The sequence below is a fragment of the Rattus norvegicus genome, chromosome 10, assembly GCF_021556685.1.
Source record: "Rattus norvegicus strain SHRSP/BbbUtx chromosome 10, alternate assembly SHRSP_T2T, whole genome shotgun sequence".
Classification (NCBI taxonomy): domain Eukaryota; kingdom Metazoa; phylum Chordata; class Mammalia; order Rodentia; family Muridae; genus Rattus; species Rattus norvegicus.
The window spans coordinates 45,434,632-45,443,811 of record NC_141543.1 but is presented as its reverse complement, the minus strand read 5'-3'; positions in this window follow the sequence as shown (position 1 = coordinate 45,443,811).

The window sequence follows — 9,180 nt, the reverse complement described above, 5'->3', positions numbered from 1 at the left end:
TTAAGAGCACTGGCTGCTCTTCTGGAGGTCCTGAGTTCAATTCTCAACAACCACATGGTGACTCACAACCATCTGTAATGACATCTGATGCCCTCTTCTGGTGTGTCTGAGGACAGCTACAGTGTACTCACATATAAAAACAAAACAAAACACAACACTAAACCAAATAAGACAACCTCTTCCCTAAAACCCTTTAATATCCAAAGGAAATTGTATCCTTACTCTAGCCAGAAGACCAGCTTTATGTAGCCTCGATCATGGCTGTGACTAAGCTCATGGGTCATTTGTGTGATGTCCAAAGCCCCGAGTTCGAATCCAGAACCAAATAAACTGGGCATGATGGCACAAAACTATACTTGCAGTCCTTAGGAGGTAAGGTAGGAGGCTCAGAAGTTTAAGTTTATTCTTGTCTACAGGAGATTTGAAAGCTAGCCTGGTGTGCTGGCTAGTCTTATGTTAACTTGACACATGACTAGAGTTATCTGAAGGAAAGACCTCAACTGAGAAGACGCCTCCATAAGATCCAGCTGTAAGACATTTTCTGTTCTTTCTTTTTTTTTTTTTTTTTTTTTTTTTTTTTGGTTCTTTTTTTCGGAGCTGGGGACCGAACCCAGGGCCTTGAGCTTCCTAGGTAAGCGCTCTACCACTGAGCTAAATCCCCAGCCCCGTAAGACATTTTCTTAATTAGTGATCGATGGGGTAGGGCCCAGCCCACTGTGGGTGGTGCCATCCCTGGGCTGATTCTGGGTCCCATAAGAAAGGCTAAGCAAGCCAGGAAGTGCACCCTTCTCTAGCCTTTGCATCAGTCCCTGCCTTCAGGTTCTGGCCCTGCCTGAATTCCTATCCTGACTTCCTTCAGTGGTGAACAGTGATATGGAAGTGTAAGCCAAATAAACCCTCTCCTCTCTAACTTGTATTTTGGTCATGGTATTTTGTCCTAACAATAGAAACCCTAACTAAGACACCTGGGCTACATGAGATCCTATTTTATTTTAAAAAATAAAAGAAGAAAACACACACACACACACACACACACACACACACACACACACACACCAGACTTTAAGGTCTAACCTAGAGCTAGACCTTAAAGATAAATACAATAAAAATACAAACAATGAGAAACAATGCCTCCCACGAGTGGCTATTGTCACATGCTTCTTACACATAAAGAAACCAGACCGGGGTTGGGGATTTAGCTCAGTGGTAGAGCGCTTGCCTAGGAAGCGCAAGGCCCTGGGTTCGGTCCCCAGCTCCAAAAAAAAAGAACCAAAAAAAAAAAAAAAAAAAAAAAAAAAAAGAAACCAGACCTTGCCCTGACAGTTCAAAGGAAGAGCACATTGCAAGAAATTAGACATAAATTAAAGCCAACCAAAGAACTTTCCTAAAATCATCTTGGGGTTAAAATGGTGGCTGTCCCACCCTTGCGGGAAGTATGGGTCATCGGGTGACCACTGAAGACTCAACAATTTCCTAGGGAGCTGGTAGCCAAACCTCTGAGGTGGGAGGTACACGGTCAAAGGAACCAGAAAAGGACGGCTCCCTTTGTACCTCCTCCTCTTCCTTTTTCCTTTCCTCCCTCCCTTCCAGGCACAGTGTAACTGAATAGTCTGCCAATACTCCAGTCTCATGGCCTATCTGTAACAATTCTGGCAGTAATGTTTTTGTCTTTCAGGCTATGGTGCAGGGTACAGAAAAAGCCAATAAATCACCATCATCATCACCTTCACTGCTTCCACCACCAATGGCCACAAACTAGGGTCTAGACCCTTTCTCCTGCCTGTCACATTTCTTCCCGAAGAAATGTGCTTTGGGAAGGAACTCAGGGGCTTCTCAGTCCCGTTAGGCTGTACCAGATGTCTACTGTAGCTCCTGCAGCAGGACTCTAAGTGTTAAATATGTCCAAATCGAAACAGAAGACTAGGAGTACGCAGAGGAGACAGAAGGGTCCCCGACAGGACTGGAAATGTATCATCCAGCCAGCTGTGGGTGGGAAGCCTCCTCTCTTCTACTTAATGGTCAGTTGTATCGGGATAACAGAGTCTTGTGATCTGTCTTTCTCTACTTGGATAGGTGTTTCCAGGCAGAGCTGGACCCGGCTTGCTTTTTTACATCCTGATTTCCAGCTGTACTCCCAGATCCAGGGGGACCCAGTCAGTCACCAAGCCGAGGCATCGAGGAGAGTCCAGTGCCCCCTGGTGGTGTTAGAGAGAAAGGTTCCTAGGGACATAGAATGTAACATTTATTTAAAGCCATAGGGTGGTCCAATCTGGCCCCTCATTTTCCTTATGTGGAATATGAATTTCAGTGAAGCAAAAACCCCTGAAGTAGGATCACTAGATAAAACATCCTGGCTTAATTCAGTTTTCCAATAAACAACAAATACTTAAAAACAACAAGTGTAACTACCTCTCATATGCTAGAATGTCTAGTAAAAAATGACTCGTTGGGTCCCGAGGTTCCCATTAAATGGAGTTTAGTTTCTGTGGTAAGTGTAGCAACACTTTAAGCTCAGCCGCTGAATTCTTACCTGAGCTGACACTGCAACCCAGACTTGACCAGCACCTGCGTTCTTCCCATCATGTTCTTCCCATCATTCTGACACAGCTGTCCGGTGTCCTAAGACAGTACCTCATACAGCTCAGGGGGGCTGCCAACCCCCTGCAGCCTTGGATGACCTTGATCTCTGGACCCTCCAGCTTCTACATTCCGATACTGGCTGCATCTAGTGTCTTCTGCTTTTATCTCTGCTCGGTCTTCAACAGGGGTGCAGGAAACCTTGGTGTCCTTCTGGCAGAGAACAGTTGAAGGACCCGAGTTCCAGCTATGCCAAACACCAGGAGTGGTTCAGGTGTGAGGGAGGTGAGTCTTCTCTTGAACCCTTGTCCCCAAGGAGAAACCCTGCAACGTCCCATCATAGACCATGCAGCATCGCAGCTCCACGCTTGGGGTGAGAACAGCTTGGGCATCTGTGTTTCTGCAGAGTCCCCAGGTGATTCGGAAAGCATAGCAACAACAAGGATCCCTCTCCACCCCCGTCACAACAGAAAAGGACAAGTCTAACGGGTATAAATCTGTCATTGTCAGTCTTGAATGGTGGGATGGGTGTAGGGTTCCTGGTGAAACTTAGCCCAAAGTGAAATTCAAGCATCCTTTCCTTACAAGGTTGCTGGAACCCAGTGCATCGTAAGTGCAAGCTAAAAATCCACAGCAAACTAAGCCCACGGAATTTGGTAAAAGTTTTAAAAAGAGAGTCTGATACAAAGCTTAGCTCATTGGTTTGTTCGGAAGCCACTCAGGAAGGGCTAGGGGGTTAGCTCCGTAGTAGAGTGCTCATTTAGAGAAGGGCCTGGGGTTGCTAAGCAACACCATCAAAGCAAACACATAACGCTATCTTAGTATGCTATTCTTTGATGGCTACAGCACTGCACAGTGTAGTCTTAGCACTCAAGAAGCAGGATTGTGAGTTCAAATCCAGTCAGGGTTACATAGGAGACCTGGTGGCTAATCTCAGTTGTCGGACTGGAGAGATGGCTCAGTGGTTAAGAGCACTGACTCCTCTTCCAGAGGTCCTGAGTTCAATTTCTAGCACACACATGGTGGCTTAGAACCATCTGTAAAGGAATTCAATTCCCCTCTTCTGGTGCGTCGGAAGAGAGTGACAATGTACTCATATACATAAAATAAATGAATATTAAAAAAACTTAGTTGTCAACTTAATGAGATTTAGAATGACCTGGGAGATAGGCCTCTGGGCACATCATGGGATTCTCTCAATTAGGTTAAGCAGATGGGAAGACTCATTGTCCTGAATAGTTTTATGTCAACTTGAACATAAGCTGGAGTCATTTGAAAGGAGGGAACCTCAATTGAAACAAATGTCTCCATAAAATGGAATTGTAGGGCATTTTATTAATCAGTGATTGATGGGGGATGTACCAGTCCACTGTGGGTAGTGCTATCCTGGGCTGGTGGTCCTAGATTCTATAAGAAAGCAGGCTGAACATGCCAGGAGGAGCAAGCCAGTAAATAGCAACTTTCCATGACCTCTGCATCTATTGCTGCCACCAGGTTCCTGCTCTGACTTTGAATTCCTGTTTTGATGAACAGGAACATCAATGATGAACAGTGATGTAGAAGTGTAATCCAAAACCCTTTCCTCCCCAACTTGCTTTGGTCATGGTTCCATCATAGCAATGGTGACCCATTATGGGTGGCACCATTCCTTAGGCTAGGATCCTGGACTGTGTGAAAAGGATAAAGTGAGATGAGCAGCAAACATTCATTGCTCTCTTCTTCTTGACTGGGGATAAAGTGACTACTCACTTCAGGCCCCTGCTGACTACCTTGCCATAATGGACTATAACTGTGAGCCAAGAGAAACCTTTCCGCACTCACCTTGTTTTTATCAGCATATTTTATCACAGCAACAGGAGAAGACACTGAAAAAGGAAGCGCTGGGTCTTGTGGCTATTTCTTCCATAGTGAAACATTCTTTTTCGGAACCTAACAAAACTTAGAACTGTAGTCCCTAAAGCAGCTTGCTCCCCTCCTTCACTACCCCAGCTTTGACCATGGTGAGGTGCCCCTGTAGGAGTTGTCAAAAATGGCTGCTCCTGTCAAAATGGTGGCACCACTACATCTCCTCAGCCTGCAGCCATCACAGGAGCTGTCTACAGTGGCTCACCTTTCTTGTCTCAGCCTACTGCTGTTATGAGGAGCTGTCCATGGTGGCTACACCTTTTTTCCTGCCTCAGTCTACAGCCTTAGTGACATACAACTCCAGGAGCTATGCTACAGGAGCTGTCCACAGTGGCAGCACCTCCTCTCCAGCCTCCACACCCCCCAAACCCCCCAGCAGCTCCACAGACATGGCGCTTCCGCAAAAGCCGGCTGGAGCCTGGAAGGACTTCCCACCGTAATCCATGGACCCAATTCAAAGAAAAAGGCGTGAAGAAAAGCCACCAATCCCTGAGCTCCCCAAGCTCAGGACTTGAAATCGCACCAATCCTCACTCCGGATCCTGTCCTAAAAAGTTCCACCCCCTAAGAAACCCTATATAAGCGCGGGTCTTTGTCGAATTCCTTGCTGCCCACTCCTGGGATCAAAGGGCAGCCATTCCTGGATTTGTCCCTCCACAAACCGGACCCTCCAATAAATCTCTTTCATAAGATTTACTACCTGAAAGGACAGAGAAGAAAGAAGCAAAGAAGAGAAGAAGTGGAGAGGCTGAGGTTCCCAAGCTTAGCTGGGGACACCATCCTTTGGGGACACCATCCTGAGCTGCAATGCCTCTGCTGAAGAGGCTTCCTCAGAGCTGTTTGGTTCCTGAACTCCGGTGTCTCAGGACGCTCTTCACTGGCATACCTTCTCCTGTCAGAGCTGTGTGACTCCCGAGCTCCCAAGTCCCAGGATACCCTCCCACCCAAGCAGAAACACTTACAATAATACCCAGGAAGCATTGAATAGTACAAGAATCAGAGTCCCTTCCTCAAGGTTACAGCATCAAAGAACAGCTACTGGAGAAGACACTTCTTGGGGAGCTGCCTGCTAGGCAGGCACACAGCTTCAAAGATGCGGCTGTTGAGAGCCATTGAGCTGTCACAACAGGGTGGGCTCTTCAGGGATGTGGCTGTTTTTCAGTCACCCAAGTGACCCCAACTAAGCTGGACTTGGGTGGAGCTCTTTCTTTTGTCAATTGCTAATGCTCTATCCAGAGCAAATAAACCTTTAAAAAGTGTTTTTCCAGGATAAGTCACACCGTGACTGGGTGTAGAGTCATATGGGTAGAGGTACTGGCTTCACAAGTGCAAAGATCTGGATTCCATCTCTAGTATAACAAAGGAAAAAACAAAAAACAAAAAACAAAACAACAAGCCAAGCTGTGCAGGAGGTAAGGCCCTCAGATAGCTGGACTGACTAGTCTTTTGAAAGCCTAGTTTCTCCAGACTGCCACAGCTTCCAAAAAGGTCCCAGAGGGCGGAGCAGTCACTATTGGGGAGTCTTTAAGTTTACCGAGCACTACCATGAGCGACCAATAGGGGGCAGGCTGTCCTCAGGAATTGACGCTTCCCAGCGGCGTAGCCTGAACTGTGGGTTTTTAGAACTTTGGGGAGTCGTTCGCACTGTGGCATCACTCAGTACACTGTCACACGGGTGGAGAAACTGAGTCTCAGAAAGAAGAGGTGTGACACAGCTCACTACCCACCCTTCATGACACTGTCAGAATGCCCCAGAGAGGATCCTGAAGATCCCTGGACCCTGGGGAACAGGCCACACCTCCTGCTTTCAGCCAAAGGATAGCGGAAGAGGAGCTGAACTTGGAGCCTGGCTGCTGACCTCAGAAGAGGCCATAGCTTGCTCAGGTGCAATAGGAGAAGCCCGGAGCCTCACCTCTGACGCAAACGCAGGCATGAAGCGGAAGATCACACGATGGCAGCCAAGCTATCTCCAGCTCCCAGCCTCAGATTTTCTTTCAGTATTGAAAAGATCTCACAAAGGGAGAGCTACGGACAGAAAACCCCACACTGTTCAGAAGGCTGGGAAATGAGACAAATTAACACGAACTATTCCTTGTATATATTTCAGGAAATGCACAAATATTACACATAATAATAAAATGACATAAGCAACAACCTATTCATCTACTGTCTGTCTATCTGTCTGTCCATTCATCTGTCTATCTATCTATCTATCTATCTATCTATCTATCTATCTATCTATCTATCTATCTATCTATCTATCCTTACTTGCATTGTATTACACAGTAGAATGGTGCATCTTCAAGAAAGGAAGCAAACAGAAGCCACTGATAGGGAAACGAGCGACTATTTCCAATACACATCCATGAGTGCCCAATGTGTGTGTGGGGATCAGAGAAGAACTTGAGGGAGTCAGCTTTGTCCTTGTACCATGTAGGTCCTCCGGATCAAATTCAGAACTTGCTGGCATGTGCCTCTATCCAGTGGCCCTTCCGTTTTAAGACAGAATGTCTTGTAGCCCAGGCTGACCTTGAACTCAGTTGATGACCCTGAATTTCTGATACCCCTGCCTCCACCTCCCAAGTACTGGGATTACTGTACCCATTATGCTTGGTGTATGTTATTTTGGGCACTGGACCCAGGGCTTTGTTCAAGGACAAGCACTCTACCAACTGAGCCATAACCCAGCCCTTCGTTTGTCTTGCTCTATAACCCAGGCTGGTGTGGAACTCTATTATGTAGTCTAGTTAGGCTGGCCTCAAACTTACTGCAATCCTCCTGCTTCAGCCCCCTGAGTTCTGAGATCACAGCTGTGAAACATCACGCCTGGGTTGTGTATTTGCTTTAAAACTTGATTCGTCATCTCTCTTAAGTGGTGGCTTTTGTGGGTCCCCTTCTTCATGGGGACTTTACTGTGTGACGCAAGCATATCTGTTTAAAGCTGGCCCCTACTGGTTGCCACAAATGCCCTTTGCTGTAGAGCAGGTTGCAGAGAGAGAGAGAGAGAGAGAGAGAGAGAGAGAGAGAGAGAGAGCGCAGCATGTGCACATATTTCCACACAGAGCAGGCTTTCTTCCGGAAGAGCATGTGAGTGCCCCATCCTCAGCAGACAATGCCAAGTTGTCTTCCAAATGTGCCAATTTCTACTTCCTCTTCAGGTGTCTGAGAGGCCATCTTCCTCCTGGGGGAAGGAATCACCCATTCATCCTGGCCACCTCTTCTTCATTCCTTTCTTCGTGTGTATTGTGTGTGATCCGCATGTCCACATACGTATGGGTACACGTGCATGTATGTGGTGTCTGTGTGGAGGCCTGAGAGTGACGTCAAGGGTCTTCCTTTCTCTCTCTTCCAGCCTGTTCTTCTAGGCAGAGCCTTCAAGTCAACCCCACAATTTGAGGATATGGAGAGTCTTGCTAGCCAGCTTGCTTGGAGATGCTGTGTCTTGGACAGGTGGGCCTCCAAGTTGGCCTGGCATTTGTGTGGATTCTGGGGATCTGAACTCTGGTGCTTTTACCTGGGCAACAAGACCCCTGAGCGACCTTGGGCTCAGATAGGTTGCCTGGTGCCCAAAGGTCTTTGTATCCATCCTGGAAAGTGGGAGGAGCTCACATGGGCCTTCCCCCTTCCCCTTCCCCCTCCCCCTTCCCCCTTCCCCTCCCCACCCCTCCCCTCCCCCTGCCTCTTCCCCTCCCCCTTCCCCCTTTCCCTTTATTCCCCTCTCACTGAGTGGAAAGAAAGGAGGCTGCTGTAGAACAAACAGCCCTCCACCTGAACCTGCCCCAGCCCCTCCTCCGAGGCCCCTAGCCATCTTCCCACACGCTAAACAAGTCCTGGCCTCCCTCCCAGGGTGCCCATGTGGTGTCTGAGATAACATCTTATCAAATCCTTTGCCAAAAAGCCTGCCTTTTTCTGCCCCTGGAAGGAATTAGTTTCACTTGTTCTGAAGGAGTCTCTGCATGCTCTCCCTCCTTCTGCCAAGAAACCCGAGAGGCCCTGGATTCCTCTGCACCTGGATGCAGACTCTGTCAGTTTAATCTGCCCTGCTTCTTCCAAAGGGCTTGAGAAGATGGGGCTGCAAGCTACTTAAAGGCTTAGGGAGGAGAGTGAAGGAGCGTCTGCCTGCATTTGGCTAGGCCTCTTGGATGAAAGACTCGTGGAGAAGGGAGTGTTTACTGGGCTCAGCGGTTACTGAAGAGGCCAGAGATGCCCTGGGGCTGCTCAGAGGGGACCCACCAGCCAGATCGCCAAAGCTGCTGAGCAAGACAATTTCCACCTCAGAGTTCTCAGAGCTGGAAGGCGTTTAGGGAGGAGATCAGAGCTACTGTACTTTATACAATCCCAGAGGGTGCTGTTTGCTTGGAGTGGTGACACCAGACACCCGCCCCCCTCCTCCACCACCTCCAGGCTCACAGTGACTACCATGACTACAACAGGAAGCCAGCAGGAGGAGTCTAACTGTGGTTTTGTTTGTTTGTTTGTTTGGTTTTTAGCTTAATTTTTAAAAAAAAATTTTTGCTTCATGTGTTATGGGTGTTTTGCCTGCATGTATGTTCATCATGTGAGTGCCCAGTGCTTGCAGAGGCCCGGAGAAGGCACTGGATTGCTGGAGATGGAATTATAGGCAGTTATAGTGAGTCATACAACTTGGGTGTTGAGAACTGAACTCAGGTTCTCTGAGAGAGCAGCAAACACTCTTAAC